Consider the following 25318-nt stretch of genomic DNA (forward strand, 5'->3'; position numbering starts at 1 on the left):
TATGAATTTCATGACCCCAGGGTCAAGGGTTCTGGTGAAAAGGGGGGGGGGGGGCTCTATTGATTATATAGAGAAAAAGCAAAATTTCTTTGAAAATATTCTTTTCTGCTTCTGGTTAAAAAGCAGAGAAGCTAAGTATATAGTTATGATGAGCAAGAGTGCATCTTCAAGAGTAGTGAATTGCATGACCCCTGGGTCAGATGTGCTGGTGTAAGGGTGGGGCTCTTGATAATATAGTGAAAATGCATTAATTCTATTAAATAATCCGGTCTGCTCCTTAATGTTAAGCAGATACATGTAAAGAAAGTGATTACTTATGAAGAGCAAACTTCTGGTCCCAGGGTGAGAGGCTCTGGTGTTTCTCGGTGTTTTAAGGGGGGGGGGGGGCTCTATTGATAATATAGTGAATCTGTAGGGAAAATGCATTATTTCTTTAAAAATCTTCTCTGCACTTGGGCATATCAGAGGCAAAAAGAGTAAAAGTTGTAATAAGGAAGGGTATTTTTACCAGATTTTTGAACATCTGGACCATTTGGTCAAGTGTTCTGGTCCTAGCCAGGGCTCAATTTGCATTCTACTGAGAGGAGTTATTCCCCTTTGCCGTTTACTTTTGATAATTAATCACTGTAAATAATGTACTTGAAAGGTTAATAGAATAAGAGAATTATGCAAGAATTTTTATTGTATAATACAAAAAGTATTTTCATAGTTTTAAGGAGGTTGGATCCTGACATCAAAAGTAATGAGAATTTTTTATCAAGTATATTTTTAGAATTTATACACATAGCTTAATTAAAAATCAAAACAAAAATTGGGGGTCAATGCGCTTCTTTTGGCGCAACAGGGCATTTAGTTTGACCTTTTTGCACTGTAAATATGTCTTAACATAAATCAATTTTTTAAAGTTTTTCCTCCGATATTTTTTATTCAAATAAGTTATGGGAACAAACACAGTTTTATGTCATCTTGAATAGACCCATTCAAATTTTTGACAACGAAAAAAAATGTTTAATTACTCCGCACGTTCAATTATTTGACCTTTTTGCACTAAAAAAATTTCATTTTGCTAGCATTACAAATTTAACAAGCAAAAAGCTCATTTAAAAGTAATGACATTTTACTGAATTTAAGAAGAATGGTCAAAAGTATCTTGTATATTCAGAAAAGAAAGTTAAAAGTGGGGGGTCTGTGATGTTAATTTTTAGATATTACTAAAATAGTGCTAATTTTGAGCTTAAATTAGGGCTATTTTTTTTTCTTGATTTTCACAATATATTTGATTTATTTATCAAATATGATGATTGAATTCATGACAGTTTATTAAATATATAATTTAGGACCAGTATGAAACAGTTCACAGCACAAAATAATTCTGTGTGCAGACTGCATGTAAAAATAGGAATCCAAACTTAACATACTTTAAGTACTTCGAAAGAGAAAAAATTATCATTTTCTTCTAAAAAACCTTCCGCCACAAAATATAGTTCCTCACTTAATGCTTTTGGTATGGAATTTAATCATGGAGTTTTAACTAAATATAGTTTATTTGGCATTGTAGAATCCAAATTTATTGTAAGAATTAAAACATTACGCAGATTTTTTTAAATATAGGTTAAAATAAAAATCTGCTCAAAAGCTCAGGAGCGAACCTCGTTAATGATCAGGTGGACTTGTAAGTAATAGATAAATAAAAATGAGACAAAAATAACTTGTCTTATTAAATGTTCATCAAAGACCAAGAGAGGCCAATGTAACAGATTACAACAAGGAATTAAAATAGTATAGAAGCACTGATAGTTTGTTAATATACTTGGGGTAATAGTGATAAATGGGGAACAGATTAGAACCTAATCTATGAACTGTTAATGAATACTAGACTAATTATTTTGATGATCCTGATCACCCTATTTTTCTTGGTTTTGGGCAACAAAGCTTCACCTTTCATTTTAATACTCTATGGATCCTCTAAAATGTTGTATTGTACTCAGGTGACCGTTAAGGCCCTTGGGCCTCTTGTTTTTATTATTAGCCGTTTTGGGGGAGGGGGTATTTATGGGGTTGGTTGGTGCTGGTTTTTGTTGTACATCTTCACTTAAATATACAAAGTTGTGAATTCAAATGCAATATTTACATTTATAAATTAAAAAAAAAATACATGTTGACTGAAGTTGATGAAGCAGATATTTTATTTCTAAATGACACAATTTTTTTATAATATAATATTTTTTCTCCATAAATCAGACTTACGTTTTATCTGCATAACATTAAAATTAAATACATTGAAATAAATATTGCTTACTTATCGGCGCAAGCAACAACTTTTACATTAAAATTCATATCTTGTACATTATTCTTTTAGGGGAGGGATCGAGTTTTCAAAATGTTCTCCAAAGCTTTTATGAATCTTAAACTTGAAATATCATAAGATATAAGAATGGGAATCAAAGACATAATTCCACGGGATTTATCGTACTTAATCAAAGTTTCAAAGTTTTTACTATAGTAAATCAAAGTTCTAAAGTTTTAACTATAGTAAATCAAAGTTCCAAAGTTTTCACTATAGTAAATCAAAGTTCCAAAGTTTTTACAATAGTAAAATCAAAGTTCCAAAGTTTTCACTATAGTAAATCAAAGTTCCAAAGTTTTTACTATAGTAAATCAAAGTTCCAAAGTTTTTACCTTGGTACAATAGTTAAGTATAGTAAACTATAGTTAACTGTAGTTTACTATAGTATTTTTTGTTAGGGTGTGTCCATATCTATTGATCCTTAAATATCTGGCCAAGTATCCTCGTAATGTGTCGGGTTCGTATTCGCCGCCGTCCGGTTCGCACAGATAAAAAGAACCTAACCAAATACACGTTTAATTCCTTTGGTGAAATTTCGTTAATATACTTGGGCTCCTCCAAAACACTATCTTTATGTGTTCATCCGTTTTCTTGATGTGTTTTTGTTTCATTTACTTTTCACAAATTCTGTGGTTTCATGCTCAGAAACTTTTGAAACAAGTTTCGAGTTCAAATTTTCCACATTGTGATCACCGCTAATGCCAGGATTCTTCGAGAAATTAAATCCAATGCCTCTGCATCCCCCATGACGCTAGCTAACGTTATTTCTCTTTAGTTAACCTTGATCAATTTAAGTTGATAACGTGCAAATGTTCTAAATTAATAGTTGTTACTGGGGGATACCTCCCTTTGCTCAGATACACATCATGATTTGGCGCTGTTTTAAAAATAACGTTCTCTCAAATTAAAGTAAAATTTAATTTTTAAAAAGTGTAATTTGGTCATTATACTTTTTCACGTAATTTTTTTGCTAAAAGAGAATATTTAAGCAGATATAACGATTTTAAATTTTAGGACGAGACAGCTCCTCGTCAACGAGCCGAGACGGAAATGTCTCGGCCAAAAGGGCGAGACAGCCCTTGTTCCAAGATGCTCTCTCACCTAGTCCTGTATGCCTGTATCAGGGCTGATACACTACTACATTTTAAGTATATGAAATAATCTTAGATCCTCTAATCAATCTGGAAACTATTCCTTTCCCAAGACATCGGCTGGGAGGAAAACTGCTGTACCAGATTTAAAACTGGGAATACTAACATCAAATCAAATTATTTCCACAAACATTCAGGTTGAAGAGATAAACTCTGAGTCAAAACCATGTCAAAAGTTATTTCAATACCAAAAAGTGAATCTAAACGAAAGAAATCAGTGACCATTGACGACATGTGGTAAACTTTGGAAGGAAATGTGCTTTAATACAACATATGAAGAAGAACTATTTTGATGAACACGAAGCAGTGTTTGTTACATTTCCTAACGATTTGTACCCTGATATTTTGGAGGATGATGAAGAAAATCTTGGAGATTTTTCAATAATTGTTATTCTCCTGTTAGCAACTTGTCTTTAACATCATTAGAAGAAACTAAGGAAACCCTAAAATTTCAGCAGAGAAGAGTCTATGGACCATGAAAAAAACAACCGATCATGGGGGTATGAATATAATTCAGATTATGTAAACCCTGGAAGTCAAAAGGAATTGAGCTAGAAAAGAAAACAATGGACAAGTGTACCCTTGCAAAGTGGAATTAATGTGCATAAAATTGAATTAAAAGCGTTATCAACATACTTAGAAGGATGGGCATTAATCTGTGGAGAGAGAGACTGAAATCAGTTACAGTGAAGGACTAATACCAGAAGAAATTGATTTTTCTCAAGTTTCCATGAATATATTTAAATGAAGTTCCAGAACACCTGGAAAAATCTGAAAAATTGCTTTGTGTCAGCTGAAACATTGTAAATTTGCTAATAACTTTATTGTTTCGATGTGGACTATTTGAATTATTCGTTTTGGATTAACATTTTCTTTGAATAATTAAAATTTGTGGTATTATGGACTGCTAAGTAACATTTTATGGACAGTTAAATAACTTTTTAAAAATTGTATTACTGAAGTTAATTAGAGTTAATATATGTCTAGTGGTTGATAAATTTGTAAATGTATGGTTGTTACTCTACTAAGTAATAAAGAGATGCTCGTGGGAAGATATTGATTAAAAAAAATAAGATGGGGTTTTAGAAACTTTGCAAGAAAAATAGTATGATTAACATCAACAAAATAATTGGTCTAGTATCTATCTGTCCCTCATTTATCACTATTACCATAACTATGTTCATAGTTAGTTTATTGAATACCAGGTAACAGGAGACAGAGAAGATTTTCAATGAATTAATAAATTTTCACTATATAATCATTAGAGTCCCTCCCTAACACCAGAACCCCTGACCCAGGGGCCATGAATTTCACAATTTTGGAAGAAGCAACCAGTATGCACTCGGTTTCTTTTATTATACCTCTGGTAAAATGTTTCCTATATAAAGTTAAGAAGGTAAAATATCTTTTATAGTGTGAAGATTTCTACGCATATCAAAGCTATACCCCGGGGTATAGTTTGTGCTACCCACCCCTCGGAAAATTTTCATGCAAGTCTAAATAAAAAATCTAATCGTCCTCAATATGTAGTTAATAACCATAATTACATATTTAGTAAAGAACTAAACAGAATCGCCATCCTGAAAAAGAATATATTTTGTTTCATAAAAAATGGCCGATATTTCCATTGCGCACCTTAACTGTACTGCGTATTCCCCCGAGGACTTAGTTCCTGTCGCGGGTTTGATAAAAGAGCTATTCCACTCACGGCCAGTGGATAAGTGTATATAATACCCAGGAGCAGAAAAGAAGATTTTCAAAGAATAAATGCGATTTTACTATATAATCAATAGAGACCCGCCCTAACACCAGAACCCCTGACCCAGGGACCATGAATTTCACAATTTCTGAAAACGCAGCCATACTATGTTCATAGTTTGTTTACTTAATACTCAGGAGCAGAGAACATTTTCAAAGAATTAATGTATTTTCACTATATTATCAATAGAGCCCCGCCCTAACACCAGAACCCCTGACCCTGGGGCCATGAAATTCGAAAGAGGCACTCTTGCTCATCAGCAGTCCTTTTCACAAAAAATCTTACGACTAAGATAAAACTTTTACAACTCTGTAGTTTCTCCGTTTGATGTGATATTAATTTTTTCTAAAGGATTATTTACAATATAATCTAAAGTAATAGAAATGTAATATTTTTGGTCATCTAACTATAGCTCAGACACTTTTTGGAGAATTGGAATTATTTTGTCTTAGTCGTAAGATATTTTGTGAAAAGGTTCACTGAACTACGTACTAAGTTCATTTATTACCCAGGAGCAGAGAAGATTTTAAAAATAAGGTGTAATACTGTTATGACACCTTTACGGGATCAACTACATGTATGTACAACTTATTGTTGCATTGTTTATACTAAATACAAAGTTCTATGAAGAGACTTATTCTTTCCGGATTTAAAGTTTTAATAAAATTTTGATCGGAAAGTAAATTAACATGTTAAAGTAAATCTAAAATTAAATATATAATTTTAAATTTTAGTTATTAATATATATGACATCAAAAAACATCATACAAACATATGAATTAATTTTCCCTTTGGTACCTTTAGAACAAAAACATCCGTCAGGTTATAAAAAGTTCGGTATCCTTTTACGACCCTTGTCACCAAACCTTATCATTAAAAAATATGTATATTTTCTTACTTCCCTAATTAATGACATGCCAATGGATGTCCAATCCATCAACCTGCGTTATCTGAGATAAGTTAAATTTTATATACGGAAGTGTCTATCGGCACGACGGTCGTGCCGATTATTTTCGTTATTCGCACGACGGTCGTGCTAATTACAGTTCTTATCCGCACGACACAAGAGAGATAACTCTATAGTACATTATATACACTTTTCACCAAAAATTTAATACAAAGTAAAAGAGATGCACTGTAGAACTAATTATAACATTCGGTTAAGTAAAATTTGCTTACAGTGAATTTTCTTCGTGAATCGTCGTGACACAGTATAATAAGAGTTAATTTTTTTATTCGTCCTTTATATCATCTCTTGAGTACATGTAACGTACTTCAGACGTTGATTGGAAATTTAAAAAAAATATAGCTATCTATTTTCAATAATTTTCTTTTTTTTATGGTGTTTATATTCTCTTTCCATAATTTTTCATTTTATAATCTCTCTCTCTCCCTCTCTCCTTCCATATACAACCTTCAGCCTTCCAGTATACTGTAGACGTATTTTTTTTTTATCAAGGGGATTAATTAATAACGCTATATGTGAAGATTTATCACAGCGTACAAATTTAAAAATCTTTAAGAGTGCAAAGTCAATCAAAAATTCAGATAAATTATACCCCCCCCCCCCCCAAAAAAAAAACACACAAAAAAAACGTCACAGTTATAAACAAAAAAAAAATTATAAATAAAGTATATGCAAATATAAATAGTATAAAGTTATAAACAAAAAAAAATTGTTTCAAAGTTTGTCGTGCGAATAGCCTCCGTAATCGGCACGACCGTCGTGCGGATAACAACAGTAATCGGCACGACCGTCGTGCGGATAACACCGGTAATTAGCACGACCGTCGTGCGGATAGCCTCGGCCATGGTACATTGATATTCATATTAATACAAATATTTAATGGCACTAACACAATTTCAATAACTGGCAAAGGCCCATTGAACATCATAAAATAATGTTTACATAATTTTTATGTAGTTGTAAGAAATTGACTTTATGTATTCAAAACAGTCTCTAATTGACAGAAACTTATTTTGAGATTCGGATTTTTCACTTGTGCTAAAAAATTTGTTTTTGCATAAATCATTAAAACAATTGGTGATTTGATTTTCAAATAATCTCCTCTGATAAAATATATATAGATTATTTTTTTTATTTTTTTCTTTGTCCTGGCTACATTTATAAGTAATCATGTCATTATCCCCTTCATTTTAAAATGACAAATTTTGTTTATTATTGACAGGGACCTATATACTAGTACGTAGGTCCCTGTTACTGATTACATTTCTTAAATGGGTCCCTTCTTATAAATCTATTTAAGTTATAAATATAATTATTTATTATAAACATATAACCCATCACAACCTCCAATGCCAGGTGGTTTTCTTTGCACGAGTTAACCTTGTAATGCACTCCGATTCACATATTACCTTGTTCTATAAATGATTCTAATGGAGTAAATTTAATGACTAATCAAGAGGTGTTATTGCTATTGTAAAAAAAAGTCAAATTATAAAAAAATATATATATATTTTTCTAATTAAGTAAAGGAATAATACAAGCGCGCACTCCCTAATCAATGCACGCTCATAATCTCCAAACTTGTTCATATAGACTGCAAATTTCCGGATTACTATTGAGATATAAAAAGTATCAATATATAGGCGTCTTTTAAAAAAAGTGAACTATTTATTTTGATTTGAAATGAACAAATAGCCTATTATTAGTAAAAAAAAATTTTCGTATATAACTGAACTACCTAAATGTATGAATCCCTCACGCGCCTCGCCATCACAATGCAGCAGCCAGGCTTCTGGTTCGTCCTGTAATTTGATACGCATGCGTAACTTACCTTCATCCAAACTTGCGGAGAGAGCAAGACAGAATGGAAGGCAAACGGGTGGGGGTTCTTTATAGCAGATTTTGATTCGATTATATTGAATGGAGATAGAAAGACTGTTTGGGTTTGTAATACGAGTGATTTTCCATTAGTGGTTTTAGATTATTTCCACCAATTGGCTTTTCATTTTTAACCCCATGGATAACTTCATCTCGATCATATGTTTCTTGAACCAAGCACGCCCCTATCGCCTTGTCAGAAGCATCCGTATACAAAATGTATTCTGTGTTCATATCTGGATAAGCCAGCAACGGAATCACGGTTAAACTCTCTTTCAAGTAATCAAACGCTCTTTGAGACATTTCATTCCATTTTAATTTTGCATACTTTTTCGTTAAGTCAATAAGTGGTTAGGCTATTTCTGAAAAAATTGGTATGAAGCGTCTGTAATAGCTACACATCCCTAGAAAAATTCTCACATCTTTAAGACAGTTTGGAACTGGTACATGCCGAATAGCTTTAACTTTTTTTTCATCTGGTTTAATTCCGTTTTTATTAATAACATAACCTAAATATTTTGTTTCATCTTTTAGAAAACTGCATTTTTTCAACTTTAATTTCAGCCCATGTTGCCTAAGCCTATTGAACACATTCTGGATATGTTTTATGTGATATTCTAATGTTGCAGAATAGATCAAAACATCATCAAGATAAGCGGTAGCATAGTGTTCATACCTTGAAGAACCTCACTCATTAATTGTGAAAAGATCTGTGGAGCATTACATAACCCAAATGGCATCACTTTAAATTCAAATAAACCTCTGTGACAAGTAAATGCTGTTTTTTCTTTGTCGGCTTCATCCATTGCAACTTGCCAATAACCGGATTTAAGGTCTAAACTTGAAACATACTTAGCATTTCCCAAAGTAGCTAAGATATCATAGATCAAAGGCAAGGATATGAATTCAATTTAGTTATTTTATTCAGTTGTCTGAAATCAACACAAAATCTTTTCGACCCGTCCTTTTTGTCTACAACAACAATCGTAAAACTCCACGGAGATTTTGACCTTCGAATGACATCGGCACTTAACATTTCATCTACTGCTTTTTTCGCCAATTTTGCGTTTATTTAATGGAACTCTGTATGGTCGCAGTTTAATTGGTTTATGATCTCCCGTGTCGATTTTCATTTTTACTGTGCTTGTTTGATCCAATTCAGTTTCACTCTCAGCAAAAAGATCTTTATTAGCAATGCACAATTCTGAAATTCTCTTTTTATTCTCTTCTGGTACATCAATTTGATCTAAGTTAATTTGATTCGAGGTTTTGCATGTTTTCCCGATTTTATTAGTGGAAGCGATGGTTGATTTATTTACATTATCTGCTCCACCAATCGGACAGCCTCGTTTAATTTTAATTGTTTTATTCGTGTTATTTACAATTAAAATTGACAATCTGTTGTTATTTTTAAACTTTTGTTAAAGAATTGCCCATCAGTAGCCTTGGTTCGCCTCCCACAAAACCATTATCAAGAAATGAGATTTCAACTAAGCCATCATTTGTAATAAAACTTCTCATTTTTCCATAACAAATGTATGCAGTTTGAGGTTTGATTACAGATTTTCTAGTTGCTCTCACAATTGCAGAGATATGAATATCTTCTTGAAATGGAATGTATGTTTTCCGGATTCTAAAAGACCCTAAATCATAGTATAAGCGCACACCATTCTTGATCAACCAATCGCGCCCCAAAGTGACATTTCTATTCATTTCTTCAATGACAAAAAATGGATGATTCAAAGTCATGCCACCAACTTGAAAACTGACATTTGCTTTTCAATTGATTTTCAATGCATCACCATTTACAGATTGTAAATTAACTCTTTCTTTTGATAAATGTGGAATGTTATGAAAGGACCTAAAAAAATTTGAATGAATCAATGAGACTGCACCAGAATCGAACAGTGGGCGAAATGTTTAACCGTTAATCTTAATAATACAAGAATTAGGATTTCCTGCAATATTAATTTTGAAATTTGGAATGTTTTTATTGTTTGATTGATGCAAATGTTTACTCCTTACAATGGCCCTATTTTGAAAGGAGTTTACTCGTTTAACTGATCTTTAGTTTGCTTTTTTTTTTTTTTTTACAATTTTGTTTAATGTGTCCTTTCTTTCCACAATTCCAACATTCAACACTCTGATAGTTTGTTGCTCGATTTACAGAATAAATACTTTTTCTCTTCGGTATTGTTTTTGAAGGGCGTTTAAATCTATAATAGTAAACTTCCATTTGTATATAGGTTTGCTTACCCGACCTAAGTTAGAATCGCTTATACAGGTTTTGTTCAGCCATTGCGCAGTTTATAGCTGCTTGCAGAGTTGCAGGGTTTTCACGCATAACCTTGAATTTCAATTTGTCTTGTAATAAGCCATCAACAAATATTCCAATCAATTGACGTTCAACTGAAGGTCCTCCTTCGAGACCTTTATATGCTTCTTCAGCCAATGACAATAATCGTTCAGCGTAAATCTGAACATTTTCTTCGGGTTTTTGATGAACTTTTCTTAATAACTTGAATGCATGTTGAGGATCTGTTAGTTCAGCAAATCTTGTGGATAACTCATTTTTCAAATCATTCCAGGTCCCCCCTGGGTTATTCGTGAGACTTCGTTGATTGATTGATTGATTCTATGTTGTTTAACGTCCCATTCGAGAATTTTTCATTCATATAGAGACGTCACCGCATACCGGTGAAGGGCTTCAAATTTTGACCTTTACTCGGCACTCAGGGCCATTGAGCAGTGAGGGATCTTTATCGTGCCAACGCCTGCCGTGACACGGGGCCTCGGTTTTTAAGGTCTCATCCGAAGGACCCGCAACTTTCACTTCAAAGTGCCGAGCGCATGGCGAAGGAACAGTTGCTACCCATTTTTTATCGACTTAGGTCTGTCGCGGCCGAGATTCGAACTCACGACCTCCCGATCACGAAACGAGCGCTCTACCGACTGAGATACCGTGAACGGTGAGACTTCGTTGAATAAAGTCTGCAACTGCCCCACGGCTAGAACCATAAGCCACAATTTTGATTTTTTCATCTGTTAGTTTGTTCATGAAAGAATATTTTTCAATTGATTTTATCCAATCTTTGAATTTTCTAGGATCCCCCTCATATGGTGTTATTACATTTGAAATCCCATTAGTACCAATTGCATTTGATAAACCTTTCACTGTAGAATCAAGACCATCAAATTTAGTTTCTAATACAGTCGACAAGGTCATAAAGGCACCTCCCAAGTCAAAACCATTCCCAATGTCTTGGTTGTCCATACTTAAAAAAATCAAGGTATAATAAAACAGTTACATACAGTAGTCTTGAGTGTCTTTCCCATTCCAGCGTTGAGAGACTTCCCCTTCTGTGTCCTGGTCCACGGCACCAATTAATCCGTTTTATAACACAATTACTCAATGTGTTTGGATTAAGAAGACTTGTAAGTTTATAGTTTTATTATAAAATCACAGCGAAGGCAAAACAATGGTACATAAAAAAGTTCAACGACTGCCGGTCTCGGAGCTAAGGTGGTGAAAGCTATTGATACTCAGCGTACACATCTTTTTGTAAGAGGGGAATCACATATTTGGTCATAGCAATTACTTAGTTAAAGTGTCACTTCATTAACACACTGATATAGTCCGCCCCTCACGAAAGTTCTGTCTCCCATCTCCTTATAGGATACGACAATGTCCCTCGTTTATGTGAACATCGGAGAACTTGTACATTCTTTGGTAAATTAGATCGGTGCATTCCAGCATTTATACAACCCGTATGAGTTTTAGCTACGCCCCTTTTTCTATATTTGTTATTTTATCAAAATTTGAAACGATAACCATCTATTTGTGATTTGAACTTTTACTTACAATAATGTGCCTTTCATTTTTTTTTCTTTTTAACTGCACTTCATATTAGACTTCTTGTAAAGTCTTCAGTTTTTATTCTTTGTGGATAATTTAAACACATGGCTGACCTTTCGCATGGAACGTACAATTGGTTGTCCCTTTACCATGACCAAAAAGGATCTTGCGATAATCAAGTTACAACACACTCACGCAAACAAATACCCTCACCGTATTTCATAGTTGAGAAGTTCAACCACTTGTGCCCAGCATCCATTTCTATTTTTATCCTATGCGATCGAGTAAACATCACTGCATGTACCACCTCTCCCCTCAAAACAATAATTTCTGTTATATATCTATTGTTATACAGTTTTTGTTATGATAATACAAATAGGAGTCGCGCATCCTAATAGGCGCAAGTGTGTCCCTGCTTACAAGGGATGACGATATACAGTACATGTTGTTATTATTCTTGTGTGATGGTAAAAAGCCACAATATACAAATTAAAATACACAACTACATGCTACAATAAAATCAATACAAAGTCAATGCTTGAATGAACTAGATCAAGTTATATTGCTGACAGTTTTACTCGCTAAAAGTACACATGAACTTTTACAAAGGAATTTAATGTCGCTTTACATCGGCCTTAAAACTGCAGAATTAAAACAAAAAATTGAAAACTTATGAAACCTGCATTGTGATCGGCCACAGTTTCTCTGAGTTTAATAATGTCTGGACATAACAGCGTCTTTTAGAGGAATTGAATTGTGTGCATAAAAATACAGACTATGTAGCAAAATCCACACAGGAACCAGCATGGTTTTATAATTAAATATTAAGCTGCAGGCCCTCCCAAGTTCAATAAACACAACGCAGCAAATTTACCATCAAACAATACACCCCACAATTACATCCATCAGTTTGAATGATGTGGTCTTTGCAGCATAGTTTCCATGAAATTCTTTCTTCCATTGGTCTCTCATTCAGAAATGCATTAAAAAAAAGAAGCCAATTAAATTGTATTATTCAGCTAACTAGTGATCACAGACAGACTTGAATTGTGCAACTTTTAAGGTCTTACGCAAGGAAATATGAACAATGAAAAATGAACTTAGTCAATTGTAGTTCTATATATATAGAGACAATTTCTTTTTCTTTTTTCATTTTCGGCAACTTTTTTTTTATGTCTACAGTTTTAATTTTGGACTCGTGTACTAGGAATATCATATTTTTAGCAGAATTGTGCCACTGAATTACAGGGAACTCTTTTTTTAGATGCGCATGATGCAACTTCCTGGATGGTGTGTAGGCTGTTTGTCAACATGTGAAACCCACGTGTATTTCAGGGTAGGTATGTTTACACTCAATTTTCTTTCTTAAAAGCCGCATAAGGCGTATTTTTTCTGATCTCAAATTTTTGTCTCAGCATTAATCTTTATTTTCTCTTTCATGAATTATCTGCTGAGAGTCTAATTAATTAATTAATTTAATTAAAGCTACATAGTAACATATAGTGAAATTATTTCCTTGTGTGAGACCTAAAGAGGAACAGGTAACCCTCATTTTGACTACAATTTCTTTGATTTCAGGAGTAGTCTCCCCTTTTAAAGATCAAAAATGGCGGATGTACAATGCGGCATGCAGTCTGGTCATCAACGGAGAGTTTCAACACCCATATACCCGTATTTCTACCAATCACCTCTGTAACCTTTGTTGTGTTCATCAGACAGGTAAGAAAAACAAGATTATTAATTAAAATAATTTTAATTAGATGAACAATTAAGAATAAAACATATTTACATGCACAGACTCCCTCGTATAAGAAAATGTCACATTTTACATATGCAATTATACATGATTTACATATCCACATTTTCCCAATTTACACAGTTGAATAGATTCTGTGCATAATAATACATAGCAACAATTATTACATGTAAGTCAATTCACAAAATATTTATTACATACAAATTTTATACATTTAAATTAAATACACAGCATCAGTGCCCCCCCCCCCTTTTTACAATCTTACAACTTCCTTTTTAATTTTGGATCTGTTAGTGATTTACAGTAAGTGTCTTTAGATTTTTTATCGTACAGCTGATATCTTTTAGATCTATAGTATTTTCTTTGAGATTTATATTTTAACAGTTTTTGTTTCATTTTAAAGTAATTTTGCCTATTTTGTTGTTGTTTTAGATGATGGACAACTCTACTTCCTTTTACAACAGGTGCCCCTACAGATTCACAAAGTTCCAATGTTGAGTTTCCCTGACCCCTATTCAGTGAGTGCACAACTTTATGTATTCTACTTTCAAAATTTCTACTACTTGTAATACATTTTGGATTTGATTTTAAATATGCCCTATTCACAGATTCAGATTTTTGTGTACAAGTATGAAATTTAATTCTGTCAAGATTACTTGATCCTAAAGTCAAATTTATACAGTCTTTTAACAAACATTTGTCATCTTCTGTCATGTTTAATTCTAAGTCACTAGGCAACACTGAAGATTTCCACTTATTGCTTTTCAGTCCACGACAGGAAAAGGAATGAAGTTGACAGGACTTTCCGCACTGTCCTTGGTAGCAGCTTATGATGGAACCAACAGCGGTAGACATAGCCCGCTTCATCAAAGGTAAGTCTCCGGAGTAGTGTTTGTAGCAATTCTCGTACTCTGTCCTGCATCGAAGCTTCAAGTCTAAGGCAAATCTTCTCTGCATGGATTCTCTTATGGCTTTGGATCTTCACGGAAACATGTGACTGCTGAATGGAGCCTTCGCTGTCTGTTTTCTTTGAGAGTCAAAGAAGTGACGAAAGTCTTTAAGGTTTTCAATCACATGTCCTAGTTTTACAGATGCGCCAGATGCAGCGGCACTGTCTCCATCACTGGTGAAATGGGAAATGACGAGTGGACGGTCATCACTTTGTAACTCCCCGATACAGTTTGCAGCCCATCTCTTCTCATCTCCAATGGTGGTCTCCGGAGGAATGGTTGCAGTGCAGTCTTCGTGTCCTGGGCAGGTAACTTCCTTTCCTTTGCTTCGTAGGTGTGTGCCTTTCTTGCATAATTTGTTCCCACAGAACACTGCCACAACATTTTTCCTCTGAGTTACATTTTCACTTACGGTATAAGTCACTTGGGTGGCAGCTTGGAATGGGGTTTTTCCAATGGCACTAAAGGTGGCATTATTATACCGAGCATCTCCTTCCGCTCTGATAGGGGTATCAGGAAGTCCACATTTTTCATTAAGTTCTTGAATGTTCTGCCTTATTTTCTTCATGCTGTTTTTATTTACTTTGGTGATAATTTTCCCCACTTTGTTGCAGGTCTGTTGCATGTTGGCGGCTGATGCTGGTTCAATATTTGCACCAAGAAGCATACCACGCATACCCTCTGTTGTAAGACTAGTACCCAGATGACCGACAGCCATGGCCACATTTAGCTGTGCAGCTCTTCGGCCCCTTCCAGATCTCCTCACCTCTTCGTAAAGCTTTTCTCGGTGACTGGTATAGTGGCACTTCTTACATCGGATGGAAAGGATCCATGCCAGGCCTCGTTTTTCCTCCCCATGCTGATTCCAGTCCAGTGAACCGTCACAGTCTGGAAACTTATGTGAGTGTTCTTTAAATGCATGGTTCCACAATTTAGCAGTCTTTTCTTGGTGAAGTACTTTGTATAATTTTGAATTCGGGTCATCTGACACAGCTTCCATGTAGGAGTCTACAGGCTGGACTTCACTTGGCCCGGGTCGCAAAATCTTCATCTCACTGCTTCGGCTCTTGGCATCTGTAACTGCGAACATTCCATTTTTCTGTGGCTGTACAATGTCCCGAAACTCTTCTTTACTTAGTCTTCTTATGGGAACTAGAAATTGGACTGGGCTGGTGGTCCCTGTATTCTTCTGGCCTTTGTTGTGAGGAATACTTCCTTTTTTGTATTGATGTTGATGCAACCATTTTGGTCCCTTTTTTGGCATGATTATTATTTAACTGTACACTTGTAGACTTTTTCTAGTAATATATGCTATTGTATGTGGTGCACATTTTTAAGTATTGAAAACTTTTGTGTTGTTTATTTATTTTAGAGCTGCCTGGTCTTCTAAGAGAAACTCCATTCTTTGATGACTGATGGAAAAGCCTCATCACCCCCCACTGCTAAAGAACCCCTTATCTTAATCGCCAGCCATTAATCAGTGATCACTGTTATCAAAGCTCCAAGGTACATTATTGAAGTCTCTTTTGACACCATTTTTTCCAGTCTCTGACTTTGTTTTAGAATTAAGATTTTCAATTTTTTGCTAATTAATTCCTTATAAATCAGTAAACTTCCTGTTTCTTAGGTAATTAGAGCTTATTAATTAGAGATGAAAAAACTTTAAAGCAGATAGCCAAAAACCCCAACATTTCAGCTTGCATTTCATTCCAAATTTTTTTCTCAATAATTAACTCATAAGATTTTTTTAAGTTTTGAAATTAATATACTGTAGATGAATTTGTATAGAAATTTAGCCTAAAATTCAATAATCTGTAAGGAAGAGTTATCTCCTATTTTTCATCCCTTAAAGACAAAGATAAATTTTGATGCACTGGTATATGAAAGATAAATAACTAAGAGACATTTTATGCAAATTTCATTTAATTTCATTAACTTTTAGTTGTCTTAAAGGTCTTACACAAGGAAATAGCCAATCAAAATGAACTTAGTCAATTGTAGTTCTATATATATAGAGACAATTTCTTTTTCTTTTTTCATTTTCGGCAACTTTTTTTAGGTCTACAGTTTTAATTTTGGACTCGTGTACTAGGAATATCATATTTTTAGCAGAATTGTGCCACTGAATTACAGGGAACTCTTTTTTTTAGATGCGCATGATGCAACTTCCTGGATGGTGTGTAGGCTGTTTGTCAACATGTGAAACCCACGTGTATTTCAGGGTAGGTATGTTTACACTCAATTTTCTTTCTTAAAAGCCGCATAATTAAGGCGTATTTTTTCTGATCTCAAATTTTTGTCTCGGCATTAATCTTTATTTTCTCTTTCATGAATTATCTGCTGAGAGTCTAATTAATAAATTAATTTAATTAAAGCTACATAGTAACATATAGTGAAATTATTTCCTTGTGTGAGACCTTAAGAATCACAATTTCCTTCAAATTAAGTACATATTATGTTAACCTGTATATCATATACATCTTATCATAAAAATCATTGGGCTACAATGCTCACTGAAGTAAAATCTGATCCTCGATTTTAGCGCAACCTCAATACATATATTTATTACAGGTTGAAAAAATCTAAAATTAGAAATCGTACTATTTCTTTTCAAACACGTTTTTCTATTTTTACCTGAGTGAGTAGGAATACCTGTATGACCAGTCTTGTAATGATTGATTGATTGTATATTGTTTTACGTCCCATTCGAGAATTTTTCACTCATATAGAGACGTCACCATATACCGGTGAAAGGCTTCAAATTTTGACCTTTACTCGGCACTCAGGGCCATTGAGCAGTGAGGGATCTTTATCGTACCAACGCCTGCCGTGACACGGGGGCCTCGGTTTTTAAGGTCTCATCCGAAGGACCCGCAACTTTCACTTCAAAGTGCCGAGCGCATGGCGAAGGAACAGTTGCTACCTATTTTTTATCGACTTAGGTCTGTCGCGGCCGAGATTCGAACTCACGACCTCCCGATCACGGAGCAGTCTTGTAATGATAAAGGTAAAGCGTTCTTTGTGATTTGTCATTCGAGCTCAAGACTGCGTGCTTTTCAGTCACTACCCCCCCCCCCCTTCCCTACCTCCAGTAATCTTAAGTTTCCTGTTGTTGTAATATTAATTTTTGTAAATGTTATGAAAGCACTTTATTTAATGTTGAGCAGTGTCGTCTAATTTAATGCGCAGGTCTTGGAGCTGCTACCCATAATATTGGTGTTTTGTTTTGATTTTTGAATGAGGATATAAATAATTTATGTTCGATTGAGACTGGTCGAATTAGAACATAAAAACTTGTCATAGCGGTCACCTTAATCCAGTGGTCACGGGTCATCGAAATATTCTACATAATGTTACACCATTAAGGAATCAGCTTTACGAGAAATTGCCCTTTTTGGTCTTCTTCAGGGCTCAATTGGTCCAATCATTGGACCAGATTTAAATTCTGTTTAGTGGTTTTGGTTTCAGAGCGACGTGTTTTGTAGTGATCGATTGCCATGGGTACGTGGGATTGTCTATCTGGCTAAGTTCCAAACTTTTGTACAAATTCTGCTCAACCTCGTACAGACCGTTTATAAGTTTGCAGGATTCATTCGCATGTCCATGAATTTCAGTTTCTTTAAGTAGAGACCATCGACAAAAAATCCCACACGTTGTCGTTCTACAGATGGTTCTTCATCAAAACCTTTCTAGGCATCTTCTTTCAGTGAAAGTAAACTTTCAGCAGAAATTTGAATGTTTTCATCTGGTTTATGCAACTACGTAACAACAAATTGCGGATCCATCACATCGGCGAAGCGAGAAGATAATTCGCCCTTTAATGCATTTCATTCCCCACGGATTATGTTTTCTTTCTCTGTATAAAGTCAGATACCGCCCAACGGCTGGAAACAAATGCAACAATCTGCACTTTTATCATCTTGGAAATGATTCATAAATGCACATATTTTAACACATTTTTATCCAATCCTTGAATTTTGAAGTCCACCCCATATGGTGTGATTACGTTAGAAATGCCATTTATACCTAGTGTGTTGAAGATGACTTTTAACTGATGCATCTACTTTGTCAAATTTGTTCTCAAGAATTCACTACAAACTTAAGTTTGTTTGTTTGTTGTTTAACGTCCCTCTCCAGAATTTTTCACTCATATGGAGACGCCGGTGGAGAGCTGCAAATTTTGTGCTATACTGGGCACTTACGGCCATTGAGCAGTGAGGGATCTCTTTCGTGCCAGCACCTACTGCGACACGGGACCTCGGTTTATACGGTCTCATCCGAAGGACCGGTCTCCACGTCCCACAGTGGGATTCCTAAGGATCAACTCCTTACTTCGCGACTCTAGAGCAGACGCTCTAACCACTGCGCCACGCGGGCGACCACAAACTTGTGAATGCATTACTAAGATCAATCATGAACTAAAAGTATAACAATACAGTTGCTTACAGTAGGCGTTGAAAGTCTTTTTCCTTTGAAGCGTTGAATTGACTTCACGTTCATGTTACGCAAGTTTACGTTATCCTGCTCACGGCACCAATTAATCACGTGTGACAGTTCCCGTGATTAAGGAGTCTGGTAAAAGTTGCTTACAGTAGGCGTTGAAAATCTTCGTCCTTTTAAGCGTTGAGTTGAGTTCACGTTCATGTTACGGAAGATTACGTAATCCTGCTCACGGCATCAATTAATCACGTGTGACACTATTTGTGACTAAGGAAGTCTGGTAAAGTTTTAAGATATACTGTCTTCTTATAAAATCCAAAATGGCAAACAAAAGTTCAGATACTCCACAAGGATAGGTATTTAAAATTTTTCTTAAAAGAAGAATATTGAGATGTGTCGGTAGGTATAAATAGACGTCGTCGTTCAAAAAAAAATTCAGATAAGGACATATTATTCTTTTCAATATAGGTTATGGTGTGTCGGGAATAATTCTTGCTGTTGATAATCTCGATGGGGACTGATATCGTAAAAACCAATCATGTTTATCATAAGTCAGTAAAAGAATACGCTGTATTTGGAAATTACCTGAGTCTCAGCCCATGGTATACACAGAATGTTGACAAGTTCAAGCAGATCTAGAAAACTTGCGAACTTCTAAGACGTATAATAAGTACATAATAATTTGACAAAATTATACTCAGCATTTCAAGTGCGAAATGCATTGATGAGAGAGAAAACGGAACAAAGAAAGCAGGTGCAACAAAGAAAGCAGGTGCAACGTGCAATAAAATTGTTGAGTATATACAACAAAATAAGGGCAAATGTTTTACAAGACATAATTAAGAAATATATAATAAACTGCGCATTGGCATTTTAAAAATAAGTTCCATTTTCCCCTGTTTGAAAGAATATCACGCGACTTATAATGGATATTCCAATTTTTAAGTTATATGTATCTTCCATTGTCACAGAAGTACATTAATTCATAGAGGCAGTATATGAATTGTTTAATGTGTTCATACTTTTTAAACGAAATTTTAACCATTTACAGGTTTCTAGCTAATATAGTCAGACTGGACTCTGAGATCTCCTACGGGTATACGAGTGATCTAGACACGACTCCGAGGTGAAAGATACAGGTTTTACAATAAAACCTTAAGGACCGATGCCCCATATCACTACATGATAAAGTTCTCTCACTGCTAAATGGCCACGAATGCCAAGTGAGGTCTAAATTTGAAGTTCCTCACCGGCATACAGTAAAGTCGCACATGAGTGAAATAATCTTGAAAAGGATGTAATACTATCAACACAATGAATTTGTTTAATCTTATCATCATCTAAATAAGCTAAGCCTTCCAATAAAAATAAAACTTACGTAATTACTTTGTTGACAAGTAATTGTATTCTTAATTTTTTTTTATGTGGAATTGAATCTCATGAGTACATTCAGGGCATAATTCAATGTCAATAAAGTAAACAAAAAAGTCCATGTACAGTTAATAGCTAAATCTTAGTAACGTTGCAAGTCAAACGAAACGAAAAAACACTACAACCAATCTGGATCAAGTAGATCTTTATAAAATAGATCCATGATAACAATGAAACTAGATGACTATTAAAGTTGTGAATTTACAAGTAATACATAGACAATTAATAACTTGTCTGATGCAGAAGCTGTATCGATGGTTTTGTTTCGTCGCCTTTTCATGGTCAATCAGGATGCAGACATCTTTTCCATCCATGCACGGTTGAATGATGGAAGATTCATAGTCAGTATTTGTTCTACAGAGCGGTCAATCGGGATGCAGACATCTTTTCCATCCACGCACGGTTGAATGATGGAAGATTCATAGTCAGTATTTGTTCTACAGAGCGGTCAATCAGGATGCAGACATCTTTTCCATCCACGCACGGGTGAATGATGGAAGATTCATAGTCAGTATTTGTTCTACAGAGCGGTCAATCAGGATGCAGACATCTTTTCCATCCAGGCACGGTTGAATGATGGAAGATCCATAGTCAGTTTTTGTTCTACAGAGCGGTCAATCAGGATGCAGACATCTTTTCCATCCAGGCACGGTTGAATGATGGAAGATCCATAGTCAGTTTTTGTTCTACAGAGCGGTCAATCAGGATGTAGACATCTTTTCCTTCCAGGCACGGTTGAATGATGGAAGATCCATAGTCAGTTTTTGTTCTACAGAGCTTAAGGAACAAGAACAGGTGAAAATTTTGCACGCAGAAGATAAGGTCTCTTCACATCTTTACCATCCTGTGGCATCTAGAGCCTAGAATAAAAAATGCTTACGTTTTTAATATGTCTTTTTAAAACGCTTAAATAAAAATAGTTTAAATTAGACAATAACTTTGCTGCATCTAGTCTCTTGGCTCATACAGCTGTCCATGTTCACATCATTGAAAGACTTCAGATTCATGTTCATGCACATTAATAAGATGGTTGTTAAGGGACTCCAATTTGTTTATCTTTACTTTCCCCACCACTATATGCTGCAACTAATTAGGTGTGGTTGACTATACTTGTTATCCGAGGACGGATTTGACCAGCACCACATTTTTTTTTCAGCTGCCTCCAAGTTTTCTTGATATTCCTGAAATAATTCCCATTAAATGACTTAATAAAGCCAAAGTTATAATGTTCTCCATCATTGAAACAAAAGCATATATCTAAATTACCCTTTGCTGCATACTACACATCACAATTGTGATAGATGTTTGGTCTCTCAGTTTTCATGTGTGACTTGAGCTTTTCATGACTATCTGTCACAAAATCATGCCAACTGTCACAGGAAGAAAGAAAACCATCCAAAAAAGCCTTGATGTCTAAGTTCTTTATAAATGAGCAACAGACACTCCTTGTAAAGAGACATGATCATCTGAAGAAAAATTGACAAATCATTTTCATTCTCGTTACATTTTAGACTGATTTTTAGCATATCCACAGATCGTTCCGAAAATTGTCTTATCTATGTTGTTGAAATACCTTACAGAGTAATACTTCTTGCAGCCAGGACATTCCTTTCTTGACATTTCTTTCATCTGCAGTATAATAGGAAGGATGCTTATTACTGACTTATAACAATCTTTTAAAAAACAAAAAAAAATCTTATCAGTATATTTACTACAAATGCTTCACAATCTACAATGGCTACACACCCTTAAATGCCAGGCTCCGAGTGTAAAATGCAGCTAATCGAATTTCGGATTTCTCCTCCTTTACTTTCAACTGTTTTTAGTTTGTTCCTGTCTTCTTTTTTTACTCCTGATTTCAGCTCATTTCTTCTTTCTGTCTCACATTTCTTATTACTTTCAGCTATTTTCAGTTTGTTCTTGTCTTCTTTTTGTGCCTTGATTTCAGCTCATTTCTTCCTTCTCAGATTTGAGCATTATTTTTGAGATGGTATGCTTTATATGATCATATTAAATTATATTTTTTGGCATGGAAGCAACCACTTTGTTTTTAAATATGTGTCCATCTTTCATAGTTGGAAAAATGCATGTCACAGGTGGTGAGAAATCAAATCTCAACAGAGTCTATAGAACTCGCCCAGTGCCTCTGGCTCACCGTGCAGCGCTCTATCTATTGAGCTATTAAGACCCGATATACTCTCACACACCTTTAAACCCGTTGACATACATATTTCCCTTTTCGTAAAATTCGTCACCGGATTCTAAAAAATAAGGATATGCTGTAAGGCATATTCGAAGGGAATAGTGGGTTTCGGCGCCAAATGTCACTGGTGGGGAAAATCAAGTCTCAACCTGGACTTGAACCAGGTACTCTGGCGTACCATGCCAGCGCTGCCATATATCTTGCGTAATTTAGGAATAAAGTTTTGAAGCTGACTGAATTTTGAATTTTTTTCTCAATGATGAGATAACTGGTGTTTTGTTTTACGAGGAAGTTGATAAAGCCATGTGCTGAAGCACATGCTTTGTATAGTATTGTTTTTATACTGAAATACAAAAAGTTTCACTAGCTGACTTTTATCATTTCATTGAATATATTTTTATACTGAAATACAAAAGTTTCACTAGCTGACTTTTATCATTTCATTAAATATATTCCAGTATCCGTCTCTTCAAAATTTTCCATTGAAATTGGGAGTGCTTTCCCCTCTGGTAAAAAAACAACAATGGTCCCGTGAGTTGCAGAAACCACAATGGTCCCGTGAGTTGGAGAAACCACGCCGATTAGCTGTAAATTTAGACAATCGTGTCATAGATTAAAATTAGACAATTGAATCCGAGATAAATAGTTTGTAAACACCAAACAAAAATACAACAATTACCAAAATACAATCATGTCACATCAAAAATAAATTATAACAAATAAAACAAATACAGATTCTTCAACTCCGTCACTTAAAGGATATTATATTTCAAACTCGACTCTGAACAAACTTGTGCTTAGTGTTTACGAAAGCGTTAAAGTGTGCACCTGTTTACGAAAGCGTTAAAGTGTGCACCTGTCACTGATTTCCTTTTGATATTCATATAAATCAAGGGACCCCAACTTCAAAATGCAGCTTCATATTTTGTCTCTCTCTCTTATTTGACATTTTCAGAAATCTGAAATGGAGGCACCAACCCCTGCACAGAGACCTCGGAAGGAGCTGCCCGGACCATGATTGTTAGAGTCGAGCAGCACTGTGCGCCCGACCAGCAAAGTTTCTCGTGAAAGTAACATTACGAGGCAGGGATCGTCGCAGTTCTGTTGAAGCTTTCGACCTTTTGTGAATTGCTGTTTTTGATCGTTCTGTCCAGCACAGATGGAGACAACCTCTTTGACATGCAGGCATGCAACCTTGCTTCCTTCTCGGCAGAAGATGGTTTGTTTAACGTCCCTCTCGAGAAGTTTTCGCTCATTTGGAGACACCACCACTTGCCGGTGGAGGGCTACAAATTTTGACCTATACTCGACACTCAGGGCCATTGAGCAGTGAGGGATCTTTTTCGTGCCAACACCCATTGCGACACGGGACCTCAGTTTATACGATCTCATCCGAAGGACCGGTCTCCACGTCCCACAGTTGGAGTCGAACCCGCGACGAAAGGATCAACTCCTTACTCCACGACTCTAGAGCGAACGCTCTAACCAGTGCGCCACACGGGCGACGCAGAAGATGGTATTGTAAAATTTTGAGCTAAATAAGAACTCTTGCTAACCGAATTGTTACTAACTCTCCCTTTGCACACCAGAGAGTGTTTTCTGCATAATGCTTGCAAAACTTCACTATTGCATGTTTGGCATAAGAGATCTTTTCATTTTATCTGCATCTCCGGCATGTACTGCTTGGGCTTGGTTGATCTCTGCCGTGCATCTGTTAACAGCATCGAGGGCAAAGTTATGCAATAGTTGTTTTTTTTCTGTCTATGTTCTTTTTGGCATGACCTCTAAGAGTTTTTGATCTTTTTTAATTGACTTTCTAATAGTCTCAGACAAGTATCAATATAATGAACTGGTTTATTTTGCAGCAGACTGTTCTTATAAAGGGAATCTGCAGCTCGACCAGCGGAGCTGTCCGGGTCAGTGGGTACCTCTTTGCAGAGGAGTTCTGCCATCCCCTCCCTAGCCCGCGTGAACTCATCCCCTATGGTATGCTGCATGGGTAGGTTTGCCCCACACACCCTGGGACTACAATGGTGGTTAGCAGTGCCCTCCTACAGTAAGTGGCCATGTTTGGACCTTTTTTTGTATCCATTTAAACTATAAGATGTTTTGATGTGACATTTTCAGCGAATGAGTACCTAGTCTGTGTCGACGGCTGAAATACCTGAGTACAGGAGGTAATTGTACATGCCATCACACTATACAGGGATGGCATGTGGGGTCCTTAGACTATCTGACAAGACACAGAAAATGTTAACATTGTGTAAATTTTTCTGATGGAATTAATGCTTTTGATTTGTTCTGAAATACAAATAAGGCTTTTAATTGCATGTATTAAATTTGACCCTGCATGTATTTACATGAAATAGTGTGTAATATGTACCCCACCCTCATCAGGTCATTTTGTTTATATATTTAGCCATGCAACAGATAATTAATAATTAATTTGTAAGAATATTTTGAGAATAAATGATTTATTGTCATTAATTTATACAAAATTTGACTTACTGTTATGACTCATTGTGCTGGCTTTTCAGTCCGGTAGTATTCCGGAATTTTTATACCTGTGTTGGTTCTTTC

At 35.3% G+C, this 25318-nt stretch overlaps 1 pseudogene; it reads left to right on the forward strand.

Annotated features, from left to right (window-relative positions):
* Positions 1-13163: 13163 nt before the first annotated feature.
* On the forward strand, positions 13164-15390 carry LOC133180261 (uncharacterized; annotated as a pseudogene).
* The last annotated feature ends 9928 nt before the right edge of the window (positions 15391-25318 follow it).

The sequence above is a fragment of the Saccostrea echinata genome, unplaced genomic scaffold, assembly GCF_033153115.1.
Source record: "Saccostrea echinata isolate AGI-Se365-2 ecotype Australia unplaced genomic scaffold, CSIRO_AGI_Sech_v1 ptg000006l, whole genome shotgun sequence".
NCBI classification, from domain to species: Eukaryota; Metazoa; Mollusca; class Bivalvia; order Ostreida; family Ostreidae; genus Saccostrea; species Saccostrea echinata.